The sequence below is a fragment of the Silene latifolia genome, chromosome X (assembly GCF_048544455.1).
Source record: "Silene latifolia isolate original U9 population chromosome X, ASM4854445v1, whole genome shotgun sequence".
NCBI lineage: Eukaryota > Viridiplantae > Streptophyta > Magnoliopsida > Caryophyllales > Caryophyllaceae > Silene > Silene latifolia.
The window spans coordinates 215,676,061-215,694,823 of record NC_133537.1 but is presented as its reverse complement, the minus strand read 5'-3'; the positions used below and the strand labels follow the sequence as shown (position 1 = coordinate 215,694,823).

The 18,763-nt window shown below is 38.1% G+C and overlaps 1 long non-coding RNA gene across 3 annotated transcripts; it reads right to left on the bottom strand.

The window, feature by feature from the left end:
- Positions 1 to 4,669: 4,669 nt before the first annotated feature.
- Positions 4,670 to 7,706, bottom strand: LOC141621703 (uncharacterized). Of its 3 annotated transcripts, none has more exons than XR_012532595.1 (6): positions 7,454 to 7,706; positions 6,288 to 6,458; positions 5,996 to 6,152; positions 5,695 to 5,888; positions 5,154 to 5,246; positions 4,670 to 4,992 (listed from the first exon to the last, which is right to left on the bottom strand). It is a non-coding gene; the product is annotated as an uncharacterized LOC141621703 (long non-coding RNA). The 3 variants fall into 3 exon arrangements; XR_012532594.1 differs by having other exon boundaries at positions 5,996 to 6,042; positions 7,454 to 7,702; XR_012532596.1 differs by lacking the exon at positions 5,996 to 6,152 and having other exon boundaries at positions 7,454 to 7,702.
- Positions 7,707 to 18,763: the final 11,057 nt, after the last annotated feature.

The window sequence follows — 18,763 nt, the reverse complement described above, 5'->3', positions numbered from 1 at the left end:
CCCACTCCAATATTAATGCCCACCACCTTGGTAAGAAAATCTTGTGAAGAAAATCTCGTTAAACCCAAGGCATCCTTGTTTGAAGAAACAAGGATAAATATTAAATTCAGTGGGAGTTCTAGCAAGAGTGTCCTTGCAACTGAAAGGAGTATTGGTATTATTAAAGGAAAGGCAAAGATGGGTATGAAACTCAAACCTGATAATAAATTGGAAATGGATAGTGAGACTACCACAACCAAGACCAAGAAGGGTGCTCAATCTTATGAAGAATGTCATTATTGTAATGTCATGGGTCATTGGAAGCGAAATTGCCCCTAGTATTTGGAAGATATCAAAGTTGGACTTATCACTCCAAGTGGGACTTGGAAAAGTGGAAAAGCTAAACAAGGGTGATATAGATCTCCGACAAGGAAATGGAGCTAGGGTAGCCACCACTTCGAGAGGACGTATGTACTTGTTTTAGCTAATAGCTTTGAGTTGTAATATACATAATTGTTATTATGTATCCACTTTGTCTAAAAACATTATTTTTCATGTTAGACATGGAAGGATTGTTCTTTTGCAATCAAAAACAATTGTTGTATTTTGTTGAAAATAGACATGGCTGTGAGCCATGTCACTTATCTTTATGATATACAAGTTTTAGACACTTCCAACTCAAGCAAAGATATCTTCATAATACGATCCAAAAGACTTGAACTATTAATCCAAATGATTTGTACATTTGGCTTCTTCAATTAGGTCACATAAATGAGAAACCCATTGAAAGCTAGTGTCGACTAGATTTAATGAACCATTTGATTTTTAATCATATGGAATATGCGAATCTTGTCTCCTTCGCAAAATGATTTGTACTTCCTTTAGTGGTAAAGGGACACGAGCAAGTGATTTGTTGGAACTAATACATGCCGATGTATGTGTTCTAATGAGCATCACCGCAAAGGGAATTTATGACTACTTCGTTACTTTTACCGATGATTTAAGTAGATATGGGTATATTTACTTAATCAAAAATAAAATGAAGCATTTGAGAAATTTAAGGAATTTCTAAATGATGTAGAGAACCAATTGAACAAAGAACTAAAGCATTACGATTCGATTCTAGTGGCAAAGATCTAAGTAATGAATTTGATTTATTAAATATGGATTATGACTTAGTGTCACTACCCATAAGATCAAAATAATATGAGTTGGTTTGAGTCATCGAACTCAATCTTGGGAATTTGCAATCCAAAACGGACACGTAATACTAAGAGGTTGGTTAACCCGTAAATACCTAAAATAGAGAGTCTATTTAACAAATGACATGGATCAGACTGGCATATAAGAATCAAGCTGCCATGATAGAACTGGTCTTTTATGTGCTAACACGTCAATCTAGACGAACTTCCAATTAGTTCACCATATATGTTTGTTACTCACAAAGCTATCTCTTAAGAAGATAAGTGTATTTCTAAGAGATAGAGTGGGAGTAGATTGTAACTAACAAACATGTCTTATAGTTATTGTGTTACTTTGTAAAAATAATGAAACTATAATCTATAAAGACAGAGTGGGAGTATAGCTCAGTGGGAGTTTAGCACACATGTCTTGTTGTTAAAATGTTGCTTTGCGAAAGTAATGGTATTATGACCTTGTCCCAAATCGACCTTGTTACAAACGAGCCATAGCATTACAATCCTAAGATTGTTACTCAAGAGTAGATTTACTTTAAGGCGAGGGTCTCCTTAAAAGTAAATAGAGCTTTAGAGTAACTGTGTGCATAGATTGACATGAAGATGTTAATCAAGATAAATTATGTTAGGAATCACCACATTTCATTCTGATGAAGAATGGCAAATGATATTAAAAATTCGCTTTTCTAAAATGAGAATTTAGAGAAGGATGTGTTTGGAACACAAAACCTTAGATAAAGATCTAAGAATCCTAACATATTATGTGTAGCTTTCTTAAGTGACCCTAGAATGGTCTTAAGCAAGCATTAAAGGATTATACTTCTAGTTCATGTGATAATTGAGAATGACATCGTTCACATGATTGAAGAATCATGTTTATACATGAAGTTAAGTGGGAGCTAGAATTATTTTTCTCATGTCTTATATGTTGATAACATATTAATTATTGAGAATAATGTACCAATGCTCTCTTCTGTGAAAGAGTGATTGGAGACTTGGAAAAGGGTGCAAAGTATTCTAGATTTTTGAATCTATGTGAGAGAATATTGGCATAGAATTGAGAGTCTTATGATGATAAGATCTTTTATATCTGTTTAACATCAACAAGGTTGAATACGTTATTCATGTTGATGAAAGTGGAATTACTATGATGGAGTCATAGTTGTTCACTGAACCTATTAAGTTGTTGATCACATGAAATCGTTTGCTAATGTTTCCGCTATTAGAACGATCATGTATGCCAACGGATGCACACCCCGTGATGAATCATATGCTTGGAGCATAATAAGTCAATAACAAGTTAATTCATAAGATGGTCTTATGAAAGCGTTAAAGAACAATTGAGGATTTGTTCATATGTTTGGATGATATACTTAGTTATGTGTTGAAGGTTTGCACAAACTTTAGTTTCCAAACTAAAAGAGATTTGTCGAAATTATAGGCTAATTTTATTGACTAAGGAGTAAGAAACTAGAAAAGTGTTTTAGTTTCGACCATTGCAAATTCTACAAACAGAATCTTAGTAAATTGTGATAAAATGGTCAACGTAGGGAATGAGAGTAGATTCCTCTACCAAAGACTTTATCACAAGTTATGTGATAACAGTGGGAGCATCTTTCAAGTTACAGAGCCCAAGTCTAGTAAAAAGACTAGACATCTACTTAGATAAATTCAAGTTATTAGAAATAACGTTGAATAGAAGGAAATAGCAATTCATAAAGTTGGAATGTATGGATACATGGTATATCCACTTGCCAAGCTTTTATTGCATTTTAAGTAGTGTAAAAGGTACACTATAAATTATAAGATATGAAGTAGTAATAGTGTATTGACTATTCATATATGATAAGCGCATTTATCGTTTGAGTTTTATTAAACTCACCCATTACTTTGTTATATCCAAATAGGTTGTAGAGACAAATTGAACCTCATTAAAGTGAACTGGATTGACATGGTATTCGCTCTGGTTACTTATACGAGGTGACGTCTCAAAGTAACTAGAGTGTGATGCGATTGATGGCAAGTTCAAGTGCCATAGAGGCATATGGGATGACTAGTCGATCACATAAGCAGACTGTATGGGACACTCTGTCGGGCAGTGACCGCTTATAGAGTTCTGGTAATTCATAAAGCCTAGTCGTGGGAGGAGCTGCTATAGTATTCTTATGAGTCAATTCTTTTGACTAAAGACTATTCGCCCAAGTTGGAATAAATTTCTGATTGACTTTGATTTATGCTCTACGACTGTCGTAATTGAGGTCAAATGGGTATATTTTGGGTTATGATGAACTGTGGCTAAACGAAGGGAATTGTGCGATAGGAATTGTTCACCCCTTGTCAGGGTTGTTTGAAATCTCAAGGCCACTCGAGGAGTAGTGAAATGGAAATGCGTGGCCACGCTCGGAAGGTATCTACGGTAGATAATTACGGTCAGACAGTTACACTCCAGATCGAGGAAACCACTCAAGATATGATCAAGTGCAAGTACGACCTGCGAGACACCTTGCATTGAGTGAGAGATTATAATAGGACAAGAGAATTGGTGACGCACACTTGTCTCGGACAAGTGGGAGATTGTTGGAATATCTGTCCTCAACAATAGTGCGATCACATGTTATCAAATTAAGAATACGTAAGGGATGATTCATTTATATAGTCAACTGATCAACAGTAATCGGTAACGATTGGCTTGCTAGAGTTTGACGTTACTGTCGTAGGACGGTGGTGGTCAGTTGATCCCTTAAGGTCACACCTAAAGGATGATACCCTTATCAGTAAAGTTAATTAGTTGTATGTTGATACAAGTTAATTAATACCTTAAATAAGAACAATTTATATTTATAAGAGGAAATATATATCTTATTGTAATGTGATTAAATAAGATTCGATTTAGTGATTTAATATGTTAATTTACTAAATTATGTTGAGGTTTTATATATATTTCGAGGTAGAGGTAATTAGTTATTTACATTTACAAGAGGTTGTAAATTTAACTAACTATCTATTATGGGACCCATTATATGTTGATATAATGGTAAAATATTACTCAATAAGTTGAGTGAATATATGTTTATTAATTTGTCACATAATTGTTGTATGATCAAATTAATATTTAGATATAAAAGATAATTAAATATAAGACTTATAAGCATTTGTGGAACGTACTACTACAATACAGGGTTTTAGCGGCGCTTTTTAACGGCTTCTGCGATGCTAATTAGCGCCGGAAAGGGTTTTACCGACGCTAAGAAAAGCGCCGGGTTTGCCTATGCCGCAAGCACCTTTAGAGGCGCTTATTAAGTGCGTCGGTAAAGATACAATAATAGCGCCGCCAAAATTGACGCGCTTTATAATGTGATTCAGCGGCGCTTTCTTGCGCCTCTACTTGCTAACAACGTTTGTTGTAAAACTCTTTTATAATCATGCTTAATTATCTTTTAATAAAGCATAGTTTTCAATCCTTTTAAGTAACATGCTCTTAACATCACAAAAACTTAAAATAAACAACTTTTATATCATCAAGATACCAAATGCGGGCTAAAAAGTACACATTCACATTTTTGTCAATTTTCTAACGTATTAATTCAATTCAATATAAAACAAATATAGTCATATATATATACAAATTCCAATTCATACATTAAAACAGAATGTGATTCGAAACTCCCATACAAGAAAGATAGTTGGGGTACTAAATTGTACAGTTCATCAGACCCCTCCCTCAAAGATAGCTTGCTCTTAACGCAATGGGTCGTTAAATAGCATATTTCCGTTATCCCTTTAGTTGATAATTTGTTATTGTCTTGCAAATTTTAACCTGCAATAACAAGAGCAACATCAATACAATCAAAACTTTTCAAGCTTGTTATTTTCATGTTAAGAAAACATGAAATATCACAATCCGAGAAGCCAGGTAACACTTTTGGTATTCTCATAACAAAAAAAACTCTGAAAGAGCAAGTAGAAGAAAAGTATAACCTGTCAAAATGGCTTTGTTGATGAAGCAATAAAATTTGAAGAAAATATTCTGTGATTATGGTGTCAACTGTCAGGCTTCACTCGTTTATCATTCTGCAAATTATGAATAAGAAATCCTCAAGTTATAATTTGCCATAGTTAATGAATCTAACTAATACGGGTACAACATTTTTAAGCATATATAGTATCCCATTGTATAGAATCTTCATGTACGCGTAGTTACTGTACTCGATAGTTTCATTCTCATATTAATTGAAAGACACAGCCTGACACAAAAAAAAGGGCAGCTAAATCAAGTAAAACTAAAAATGTTTAATTTAAACAAGAACACTAAGACTTCATGTCTCAATAACTAGCATAGATCAGTACATTAAACAAACAAGAATATAGATTATTGAGCAAAAAAAAAATTAACTCAGACCAAAAAAGCACATAAACATCACATTGTTGCACACTAATCAATCTAAATTCTAAACACCAATTTGCCAAGGTCCAACCCAAAAACTAAGAGAGGAAATAGATAAAACATTAGAAAATGTACCTTTAAATCGCCATCCTTCTTCATAACAAACTGATTCAAATCTTTTAATCATTGCGCAATATTTTCCTGATTGAAACAAAATTTAGCAAGCAAAAGAGTAAGTAGTGACTGAATCATCGTCGTCATTTGATGCACTGCTACTGTCGCCATTCCTAGCCACGTCAATAGATAGCGACAAATGTCTCAAATACATCCTGCAATAATGAGATACAACTTCTTGAGTTTACAATACTTAGTGTATTCACTCAGAAACACTAGATATGAACACAACCGAATAAATGATTGTAGTTGAACAAATTACCTTGGGTATCCCTAATTATATGGTTAAATTAACTGAATTGCATCTATCTGCAGATAAATGAATTGAAATGACTTCAAAAGACACTAGTTACACAATTTAAAATCAAAATTAATGTCAAGTAACACATAATGAACTTCAATAGTCATTCAAATATTACCTGCATAAGGAAAAAACATATACTGAATTGTTAAGTATACCAAAGTGTTTTCCCACATACATCTATTAGTAAGCATACTTTCGTATAAAAAAGAAAGAGCCTACCAAATGTAATAAGTAAGTGAGTCAATCACACCTTTAAGAGTATATTCTTTGTATTCAGCTTTTATTTTGATGCAACTACTAATTCTACATCTTGACAATCATCCCAACTTTTGATGTTTCAGTTCTTCTGAAATTTTAATCTCTTTGATGGTACCCTTGCTCTGGTTGAGAATCACTTTCTCGAATCCTTAATATCTTTGTCCTAGCCATAATCGATTTCGTTAGCTTTGACAATTACAATCCCGTGTAGTGCACATAAAAAACAAAAAAAGTAAGAACAGTGAAGGAAATTTAACTCATTAGGGCTCGCTTGGAATGGGAGTAACTATTAAGGGGGTAATAGAGCTTAAATGAACTAGAAAATGGAGCAAAGTGATGGAGGTTGGAGATAAAAATGGAGGAAGATAGTGTAATAGTCTATCCATTAAGGGGTAATAATTACCCACCTCCCCCCTCAAGTAATACATTACCTCCAAATGGAGGTAATAATTCCTCCCTCACCACTTCTTTCCACCTTCCACAACCACCACAAATCACCAATCTCCTTCCATTTCTTCTTATTTTAGCCTCTATTACTCCCTTAATATTTACTCCCATTTCAAGCGAGCCCTAAATCAAAATATTACTCCCTTAACAAAGAAGTTTTCGAGAAAGACATATCCAGAAGTAATAATCAAATGATACAACTAAGTAACCTAAAATTTAGGAGGAAACGAAAAAGAACAGATTTAACAGTTTCTTACAAAGTACTCCGTAATATTTTCTGTAGCATGACCTACCTAGACGTCCTTTCTAAGACAAGTGAGATTTTTACGAAAGTACACAAACGCCCCCAATAGTGAGATCAACAATCAGTGAAGCCAATATCAGCGATGAGTAAAACAATTAGTTGTAGACTGATTTTCGTCTCAGCAACATTAGACAACTAGCCAGTTTTGCGAAAAATGAATAAACAACACTATTATCTAGTTTCGCCCAATTTAAAGAACTTAAAATAAGGAAAGACGATATTAATAGACAATCTTAAAGGCAGTGCTCATCATGTAATTCAATTATAGAATACGAACATAAGAAATTAAACTAATTAAATATGGTCTGTAACTTTCAATTGAAAACCCTAATTAGTTTATCAGAGCAAATTGAAATGAAACAAATGAATGATTTATCAAAATTTCAGAGAGAAAATTGAAATCACACCTTAAAATGATATGGCCTCTGAAACAATTTTTAGCAGCTGTGTAATCAATCTCTTGTTTATGGCCTCCATGAAGTATCTTCTTGAAGATGGCGAGTAGTGGTGGTACTGGTGAACTTGGGAGATTTTTCCCCCTTTTTTCATTTGTTTAGGGTTACTGTTTAAGTGTGTATGTGTGTATGTGTGTATGTGAGTTTTACAAGGATTTGAAGCGGCAAAGTCAAACTTTCATTTTTGTATCGCGCGTAATTTATTGAAGCACTATTAGACCGCGCTTTTAAAAAGCGCTTCATTTTCTGGGTAATTTAGCCCAATTCAGCACTTTTTATGATAAGCGCCGTAATAAAAGCGCCCCAATATGTCTTTCTTGTAGTAGTCACAAATATTATAAGACAAAAGTGGACCAAAATAGTCCATGTGTGCCGTCCAAAATAAGTATGGATGCTTGATTTTTGGCTTTGTCATTTAATTGTTGGAAAGATGCTCCAACAACTTATGACACACCTAATAATTTTAGCCTACAACCTACACACTATAGTCTTTTGCATAAGACAAATTGTGAAGACAAAAAAATGCTCTAAATAGAGCACTTGGACGGCTCACTCTTTATGTGTGTAGAAGAATTTTATTCTTCTTGTTTTCTCTACCATAACATGCAAATAAAAACCTCTCTCTTATTCATAGTTTTTCCTCTAAAAACTTGAAAAGTTTGATCTAAATTGTTCATTGATATTACTAATATTATTAGTGTAATATATGAGTATTAGTAATCAATTTTAAGGTAGACTACTAAATAAATATCTAGTTAATATTATTTAGTAGTGATAAGGGCTAATCTTAGGTGCAATCAAGAGGAGAATCTCTACATTGGGATTTTGGAGGATCGTCCTAATACTCATTATAGCTCAAGAACAAGTGAAGGTAGGAGACCTTACTTGTGCCCACAAATCCGAAAATAATAATGTAAGGGACATTATTTTTCTTATTAATCTCTTATTTTGTTATGCATGCACTAGATCTAAAGAACAAATAATTAAGAAGTTAATTAGTTCACTATTAGAGGAGTCTAATAATAGGTATATGAACCTTACAGTTACTACTTGATGCTATGCTAGGAGAAACAAGGGGATGGGGAGTGACGACAGAAGAAGACTTTTTAGCGACTTCACTAGACAGACTCTGACTCCGACTCTGATTCGAATTCATTGTCTCCAGGTTCTCCTTTGAACATCTCTCCTTCTCCTGTGGTGACTTTGAAGAGCTTTCCTTGGTTGTTAGTCCACTTGATCGATTTTCTCCATCCTTTTTGCTGATTTGAACTGGTTTCGGTGATCAATGCTGTGGGGTTGAAATGGTCATCTTGAAGTATCATGGTAATGATCTCATCCTGTGCTACCCTGACGAATCAGTCTTCCCCAAACAGGAGGCTAATAGCCTGTTCGTCTAAACAAGGTGTTTGACGAGTTTTGACGGTAGGAACCGTTTCTGGAGGGATGAAGTAGCAATCGTGGAAGGCCTTGATTCCAGCTAATTGCATTCCTTTATAGTGCCAAGGTTCGGGAAACCCGTGAAAGTACTCCTGACTCCCTTCTCTAATGAAGTATCCATTTAGGGTAGGGAGATAGGATCGTATTTGGATTCCTTTATTCTTACGGTTTTGAAACTGAGTGAGCATCTCCAAAGCTTCTTCTTTCGTGGGTTTGTATCCCAATCCTAATGGTATCCTTTGAGAGTTTCCTTCCTTGTAAGGTGCGAAGGTATTTTTCTTGGCAGGATTTAATGGCATTCATAAGAAGTATCCCTGGGACTTGAGTATGTGGTTGACCACTAAATTGGGGTATGGGTTGAAGTACAGAGGTGCCAGTTCGCTCTCTACAAGGTTTATACTTTGAAAGCCCCCAAATCTCATATACTGGATCTGTGACTACTTGGTTACTTGACATTTTCTATATTACTGCCTTGATAGGTGACGAAGTGATCGTCACTACTTTGCCATCTAGAGGAATCTTAATCTTCTGGTGCAAGGTGGATGTTACCGCTTTGGAAGCGTGAATCCAAGGCCTTCCCAGAAATATATTGAATGATGCTTCGATGTCCACTATTTGAAAATTAACCTTTCGCTCGATTGGCCCTGTGGCTATAGTGAGGTGGATTAGTCCTACTGCCTTACGTCGTGTTCCATCGTATGCTCGAACACCTTGGTTGGTAGGAGTCCAATCCGATTCTTTCATGCCCAATTTGTATGCCTTTTTTAGTGGTACGACGTTGGATGTAGAGCCATCATCCACCAAAGTCATTGTTACGTTCTTCTTTAAGCATATGACTGTAATATATAGAGCTAGGTTGTGACTGGCGCCGAAGGAGGGCAAATCTTCATCTGAAAAGGTAACTGGGTTACTTAGTTTAACTAAATCTTGGAAGACCAAGTTGACTATGTCATTAGGCGTAGAGTTGTGTGCTACGTTCAATTTAGCTAATGCTTGTAGTAAAGCTTGGCGATGAAGAAATGAGCTCGTAACTAGTTGCCAGACTGAAAGATCAGCCTTTGTCTTCTGCAGTTGTTTTAGCAAGTGGTCAGTAGATGTATCTTCGCCATCATTTGGTGTGATAACATTGGTGTTAGTAACTGGACCATTAGTTGTGGGACCGTTCTGAGAAACATTTTGATATGGACGCCCTGAACGAGTAAGGTGGTCTATATCTTGATCTTCACTAGCCTTGACTAAATAGTGTTCTGCGAGGTATTCATCTTCATCGTCATCGGCCCATATTCCGTTGACGATACTAAGCTCTCTCAATCTGATGATCTCGGCTTCTAGATTGATTATTTGGTCGACTAGGTTGTCAACTATCGTGATTACCTCTTGCATCGTAGACTCTTGAGATAGACTTGGGGTAAGTGACATGTTTTCCCTAGGTATGGCGCCTTGATTGCGTAGAGATGCTACTACAGCTTCCAACTCTGAGACATGCCTGCTCACACTTTTTGCCCATGCGATAAATTGGTAATGGTAGGAGAGATGGTGGAATAACTTCCTTCCTCTTCTAGTGCATGAATTTCATCTTCGGTTGGAGAAATGAGGTGTGAAAAATCAAAGGTGGATTCTTCATCTATGATCATAAGAACTCCAAGAGGATTCTGAGTATTGTTAGGTTTACCTCCGGAAGGTATGGGTAGAGGACCATCTTCGATCATATCTTGAAGGACATGTTTTAGTTCAAAGCATTTCTCTGTATCTTGTCCCTTGCCTCTATGATATTCGCAGTATGCACTCTCGTCCCAGAACTTAGACTTCTTTTCTGGGTCAGGTGTAGGTCCTATGGGTTGAAGCTTTCCCTGTTTCATCAATCTTTCCAGAGCGTTGGAATATGAATAACCAATATTCGTGAAATTACTTTGTGGGTTATTCTTCTTAGACGTTTCGACAAGGTTAACCTCATCAGTCTTGCTAGTAGAGCCGTAAGAAAGACTCGTCGAACCTTGATATCCACGACCTACCGTCTTGGAAAAGAGTCCTTTACGGATGTCATCTTCAATTCTTGTCCCTAGCACAATTAGATCTTTGAAAGACTTTATGTTTTGGTACCTCAAGTGGTTTGCATAAATAGGTCTCAGGTTATCCACGAACTTTTCCACAAGAGTGGCTTCGTCTGGACGTTCAAGAAGTTGTGTGCTAGTCTTCCTCCACCTACTTAGGAAGTCGGTGAAGCCTTCTTTTTCATTTTGGGTAAGAAACTCTAGGGTGCGCATTTTGACTTGGATCTCAGCATTATCCGCATACTGCTTGGTGAATTCAATTGCGGCATCATCCCAAGTGACAATCTTCTTGTGCTCTAAAGAGTAAAACCATTTTTTAGGAATGGTGTCAAGAGATGAAGGAAAGATCTTTAGGAACATCTCGGGTTTGATGCCTTTGATAGACATGTAATCCTTGAAAGCACGAATGTGGTTTAACGGGTTTTCATGCCCCTTAAATTTTGGAATATCAGTCATGTTGAAGTTGGTCGGCAATTGAGCATTTACCGCCTCATACTTGCGATTATTCTCCCTGTAGATGTCATCTCCCTTAAGGTACATTAGTTGCTCCTCCAAGTATTGGAGGCGCTTTTCAGCTTCAGTAGGACCTAGTGGAGGGTTGGTTTCTTATTGTCCAACAAAGGGTCGGATGTCATCATGCATGCTCATGTTAGGAACATCATTCTCTGCAGGAGGAAGCCTAGTTTCTACAGCAACAATTCGGCCTTCAATAGCGTTGAGGCGAGCATAAGCTTGGTCTTGGCTTGTTTGGAGATGGACGAGCGCAGCTAGGATTAGATCATTACCATTTCCGGGTTGTCCATTAACTCTTGCGTGACTAGTTCCAGGCATCTTGGAAACTGGGGATAAGAGATCGATGACGAATCAAAACACGATCGACCATTTTAGCACACTTACTCGAAAAAAGACTCAATTTGTGAAGTGGGAGTGTGCCACTCTGTTAAGTGAGGTTTGAAAATGACGACGTTTTGAAATGTTTGTCCTAAACAGCTGTAGTGTAGTTGTAGGAGTGCTGACTCAAAGTGAGGTTTTGAAATGGGTTTTGAGGCCCGAATTTTGACTGGACATTTGGACAGAGTTTCGACTCGTTTTGCGCTATTTAGGCCATCTTTGAAAATGTTTACATTTTGAAAAAGGATTTTTATTTTACAAAATTTTGTCGTGGTTTTGTTTAAAATGGTGATCATGTAGGATACAAGCATTCATACAGGAATTATAACGTTATGCTGAGTGCATTTATAAGGGTTTTGGCTTAAAAGGTGGGTTGCCATACCAAGCAATCAAACCCTGGTCTGTGGAGAGGTGCGTGCCAAACATGAGTAAGGTTGGTTCCTAGTCCCTTTCCTCGAGTAGTGAAAGCCCTTGATACAAACAGGAGTATGTACCACGGTATGGTTGACGTCAATCGCTATCTATCTTTAGGCTCAGATAAGAATTTAGACCGTCCAGACGGGAAGATTGGTCGAAGGGGTTGTGTTGGGCCTAAGAAGGCCGAATAAAACGACCTAAGAAGGTCGAGTAATGAAAACCGACAACTGTTTCATATAAACTATTCCCTAACCTTGTTCAAGTTTCACCCTGGGTAACACGTAAGTGTATGATCCCCAGTGGAGTCGCCAAATTGTGGACACGGGGCCACGGGGGCGCTTGGGACAAGCGTTTGCATTTTTGGAGTTGCCACCAATTTATTGTGGAAATTGGAACTGTTCGAATACCTCGTGCCATGTCAAGACACAAAATAGTGACATGAGCACTAAAAACTCGTTACCCTTAGCATTCTATGTCTAGAATGACTCCCGTGGATGCCAATGAACACGGATGTTCACAGAGATCTGGAGTAAGGGGTGAGGGTACGTATTAGGAAATCCTTTTACTGAACACCTAATCCCGCCCGCCTCGATAGCGGCCTCTACTAATGATTAGGGAAATCGTTCGTACTTGATATACTGTCGATTATATGCATGCAATGCAACATCCACAGATTAATCCTAGCATGTGAATTAAACTATGTCGGTGAACATGTAATTTAGCATTCAATTGGGTCAAAGTTGATGTTAGATTAATTACATGTGAAGAACAAGTAAATAAATCATCCATAATAATGTAATAAAAAAATAAAGATAATTAAAATTACAATAAATTACAATGATATAATTTATTTACGTCAAAAATATATTTAAGACGGACGATTTGAGGAAAATAAAGGAAAATAAATAAGGTTAGAAAATATGGACAGATTAGGGGTGATATTATGGCTAATAGTCAATTAATTACGTAATTAAGGATTAAGTCAAAGCAAGAACGGAAATTCAGAGACAAAACTCATCCCGGAACAGGCGCAGAACTGCTGCGTCCCTTGGAAGAGGCGCAACTCTCACTGCGTCTGTTCCTGAGGTGAGTTCTGGCTGTGTAGTCAGAACTGCGAGTTCGTTAATGTTTATTGGTAGGTTTAAGGACTGATTATCGATATTTGACTCGAGTGGAAGTGATTTAACATATTAATTACATATGAAATCGTCATGAAAGCAATAAACACAAATTAAAACGGATCAAAACGAGTTAAAGACGAATTCAAACGAGTTAAGACTAAATTAGGTTTAATTATGAAGACGAAAACGAATTTGAAAGACATGATCAACTGAAAATAAACAATAAAAACATGTACAACAGTCGAACTCCAGACACTTGATATGAATGAATCGAGTCTCTAAAAATCCGGGTTTGATTTAATGGTGAAAACCCGCAAATATTAATTATAAGGGATTTAAACCGTAAATAAAGCATGATAATTATTAAGAATGTATATTAAAATTTATTTATGTAAGAAGAAAAGAAAGAAAATAAGAAAGTAAAACAAAAGAACGAAATCAACAGAAAAACCGAGGAAGAAGAAGAAGAGGAGAAACAACGGCAGCCCTTGGAAGAGGCGCAGCAGATGCTGCGACTCTTCGAAGAGGCGCAGCTGTTGCTGTGTTTCTTTTCGAAGTCTGGTTACTGCTAATCCTTAAAAACGGTTTAATAATAGGGTTTTAGAAGTCGGTTTTAAGCATACTTTTGACGTGAATCTTACAATAATGAGTACAAAAATAAAATAAAATAAAAAAAAGATGGGATTTACACCCTCAGACTTACTTGTTTGACGAAACGAGATTAACTAAGTTAACGTTTAGTGATTGCTCGACTCGAATGTATGTAGAAAGTGCCCTCGTTAGAGGATTTATATTAAGTTGCTTGATGTGTAGTGGTCAAATTGGTCGGTCATGCAACGTGACTAGAACTCAGAATGATCTGAGCTTACGTGGTCGATTGATCAAGCACGTAGGCCTCGAAAGCTTAGAGCACGGTCTTAGAATGCAAAGGGAGAAGAGAAGGGCGGACACTCGCGTGAAAAATATGTGGAACGAAGGTCCCTATTTATACTAAAAAATATGGAGAGTTATGGAATGACTTAAACTTTGGAAACAAATAACGGAAAAATCTGAAAACAGGCAGAAACGAGCTGGGGAAGAGGCGCAGTAGCTGCTGCGATCCTTCAAAGAGGCGCAGCATCTGCTGCGTCATTTCCCCAGTGGTTTCCTCCTGCGGAAGAAAGAATTCCGCGTTTCTTTTAGGGAATTGCGGTGGATCTCAACTTCCTTATTTCTTAAAATAAGATTTTTGGGATATATTTTACCAAAAGATATAAATTAATTTATGGAATAAATATCCAGAATATTCTAGGACATTCCGACTCGGCATTTTTAAACGGTTTCTTATAAAATGAAGCGGTTTTTTACCCGGACTCCAAATGAACTCTAATTACTGACAAAACGACCGTATCGGCACGTAGATGACGACCAAAGGGTAGACACAAGTATTTGAGCTATCAGTTGACGATAAACTTACGAACTGTCAAAAATCGTTCCGCGTACTAAACATGCGGCCCAATCATCACTGGGTGGTTGGCGGAAGGTGTAGAAATGAGGTATCTACACTTTGTCTCATATTAAGCTCTTTCTGAGTATAAATATACTTAAGACTATTATGATCAAAAAATACTTTGAAAGTAGCTCCATATAAGCAATGCCTCCACAACTTAAGAGCAAACATGACCGCCCCAAGCTCCAGATCGTGCGTCTGATAATTCTCCTCATATTGTTTCATCTGTCTCAAAGCGTAAGCTATCACCTTCCCTCTTTGCATTGGCACACACCCCAATCCATTCTTTGAAGCATCAATATATACCTCAAAATTCTCACTCCTTTCAGGTAAAGCTAAGATAGGAGCTGTGGTCAAGTGCTCCTTCAAGGTTAGAAAAACCGTCTCACAACTCTCATCCCACTTAAACCTGTTCTCCTTTCTCATCAAAGCTGTCAAAGCCTTGGCTATCTTAGAGAAATCTTTCACAAACCTCCTGTAGTAGCCAGCCAGCCCCAAAAAACTCCTCACATCTGTCACGTTTTTCGGTCTCTCCCAATTAGACACTGCCTAGATCTTACCTGGATCAACTGACACTCCCTCCTTTAACACCACATGACCCACAAATGCTACCTTATCCAACCAAAACTCACACTTACTCAACTTAGCGTACAAATTATTCTCCCTCAAGGTCTATAACACAATCCTCAAATGCTCCTCATGCTCCTCTTTATCCTTAGAGTATACAAATATATCATCAATAAGGACAACAACAAACTGATCAAGGTAGGGACTAAACACTCTATTCATCAAATCCGTAAATACTGCAGGTGCATTAGTCAAACCAAAAGGCATAACCACAAACTCGTAGTGTCCATACCTCGTCCTAAAGGCAGTCTTAGGAACATCCTCCTCTTTAACTCTCAACTGATGGTAACCCGACCTTAAGTCAATTTTAGAGAAAACTCCAGCTCCACGCAGATGATCAAATAAATCGTCAATTCGAGGCAAACGGTACCTATTCTTAATCGTCACATATTCAACTCCCTGTAATCTATACACAATCTCATGCTCCCATCCTTCTTCTTAACAAATAAAACTGGTGCGCCCCAGGGTGACACACTTGGCCTCACATAACCCTTATATAGGAACTCCTCCAATTGTTTCTTCAACTCCTTCAACTCCTTAGGTCCCATCCTATAAGGTGCTTTAGAAATAGGTCCCGTCCTCGGTTTCAACTCAATATTAAAATCCACATCCTTCTTTGGAGGTAAACCCGGAATCTCTTCTGGAAACACATCCTGAAACTCACTCACCACTGGAATCCCATATGCGCCCTTCACTGTCTCACGCATGTCCCTTACGTGACATAATATCAACTCTCCTCCCTTCCTCAAACAGAACTTTAGGGTAACTCGTGATATAAGTCTCACCTTTGGTTTCACTACAAATCCCCTATAAGTGTGGACATGGGCCACCGGCGCCGCAAGCTGGTTTTTGAGGCGGCGGCAATTCTCCCACGGAACCTTGGTTTGCCAAAGCACGTCATGGGCCGTTACCGATTGGTGAGGCTTTGAAACCGGTGAAAGGTTGAATAAGCCTGCATTTGTGGAGCGCCACCAATTTATTATGGAAAAATTGGTAACCGTTCGAATACCTCATTCCACGTCAAGACACAAAGTAGTGACATGAACACTAAGAACTCGTTACCCTTAGCATTCTATATCTAGAATGACTCTCGATGATGCCAGTGGACACGGATGTCCAGAGATAACTGGAGTAAGGGGTGAGGGTACGTATTAGGAAGCTCTTTAATCGAACACCTAATCCCGCCCGCTTCAATAGCGGCCTCTACTAATAATTAGGGAAATCGTTCATATTTGATATGTCGTTGATGTAATGAATGCAATGCAACAAACACATATTAATCCTAGCATGTGAGATCAGACTATGTCGGTTAACACGTATTTTAGCAAACAATGTGGTCGAAGTAGGATGTTTGATTAAATTACATGTGGATGCCATACAATTAAATCATAAATAAATAATAATTACGGTAAATAAAATACAATAATTAAAATAACAAGAATTACAAAGTTTATTTGATCTACGTCAAAAGCACGCTCAAAGCGGGATTTCGAAATTCGAGTCGGCCAGGTCCGTCGTCCTCGGAGTTCGAGTCGGTTGCGGTTGACGACGCCCATGGGCCTTGTGTAGTAATTGGGTGAGTGTTCGGCTCGGCAGTGCTCCCGTGACGCTTTTACGGTTCCCATCGATCCTCCACGGACAATTTTTAGGGAGCCTTTGGAGGCTGAGAGGACGACGGACCTGGCCGGTGCGAGTGGTGATGCTGTCCTCCTTCCTGGCGAGGAGTACGCTGAGTTTGTCCGTCAGAGGTTGGCGTACTGGCCGATCGTGGTAAGCATACTTACATGTTATTTGATAAAACTGATAAACGATGAATGATCATCAAAATAATGAATCATTTGAGCTTTGCAGAAGATCGAGGTGGCTGGCGTCGAACCCCCAGCTTTTCCAGAGACACTGGAGTACACCGACTCGACAGGCATGATGACGATCTCGGAGATCCGTGACTTCGGTGAGGCGGTGACCGATGCTGGCTTGGACGAATGGCAGCACATCGCGAGTAGGGTAAGCCCCCAGCTTTGGTTGTCTTTGTACTTTTATGCCTTATTACATATGAATGCATTTGCTTGAACCTTCTATGTATTTGAATGAAGGTGGCACTATCCAGGCACGTGGAGCAGTGGAGGATGGCCAACCGTCTGCGAGCTACAGCCATCGAGGCCCTTGCAGGTGGCTCCGGGAGGCAGGTATGAACCTTCCATACCCGTTTCTTATTTCTTATTCTTACTACTTCCAACCTTGTGAAGGGAAGTAAAGTGAAATGTTGCTCAATTTTCTTTTGTGTAGAGGGAATGTGTCTTGGAGCATGAGCTTGCGCAGTCTCAGGAGGAGACGACCCGCTTGTTGAGAGAGCTCAAAGTTAGAGATGCATATATTGCTGTCCTTGAGGCGACAGTAGCTGAGCTGAGGGGTCGCCTGAACTTGTTAGCTGGCTGTTTGTTGTACATTTGTACATTTTCTTTTGCTGTCACTTTGACTTGGGCAGGTGCCCGTATTTTGATGTACACTTTGCTTTTTGGTTTTATATATGATGGCATGTGTGCCTTTGCTGCTGGGTGTTTGCTGTATCTGCAAGTTAGCTTAGAAAACCGGTTTGGTATGTGACGGTTTATGTCGTCATGCTGCCGAAATTTACGCAAAAAATCACATAGCAAAGCATATAATAAAATGAATTAACTTAAATAAATGGCCTAAACAAGCGCGAAAATGCAAAAAGGTGCCCAAAAATGGACAAAAATGAAAAAAAGTGTCCGACAATGGACAAGAAATGAAAAACGTGTCCGAACATGGACAAAAATGACGCGACCGGACAAAAATGGAAAATCCACGGTCATCAAACGAGGAAAAGGACCTGGGGAAGAGGCGCAGGAGAAGCTGTGATCCTTCGAAGAGGCGCAGCACCTGCTGCGTCATTTCGCCAGCTGGTCCGTCTTCAGCTGAAATTAGTAAACAGCGAATAGTATAAATAGAGACCTCGGTTGAGCTTCTATTCTCACAGTTCTCTCTTCCTCGACTTCGTCTATTAAATCTCTTATTTATCTTCCCAAAAATTCCAACAAAATATGGATGCCTTTGAAAATCGCATTACGGAGTGGACGAATGAATTCACAAATGTGGAGAAACACGACACGGGTGCTTTCAATTTGGGATCAATCATAAGTTTGAAGCTAGTGAAGGTTGTGAGGCTCTTTTTGGATGCTTGTCTTGAATATTGGGACCCGAATTTCCA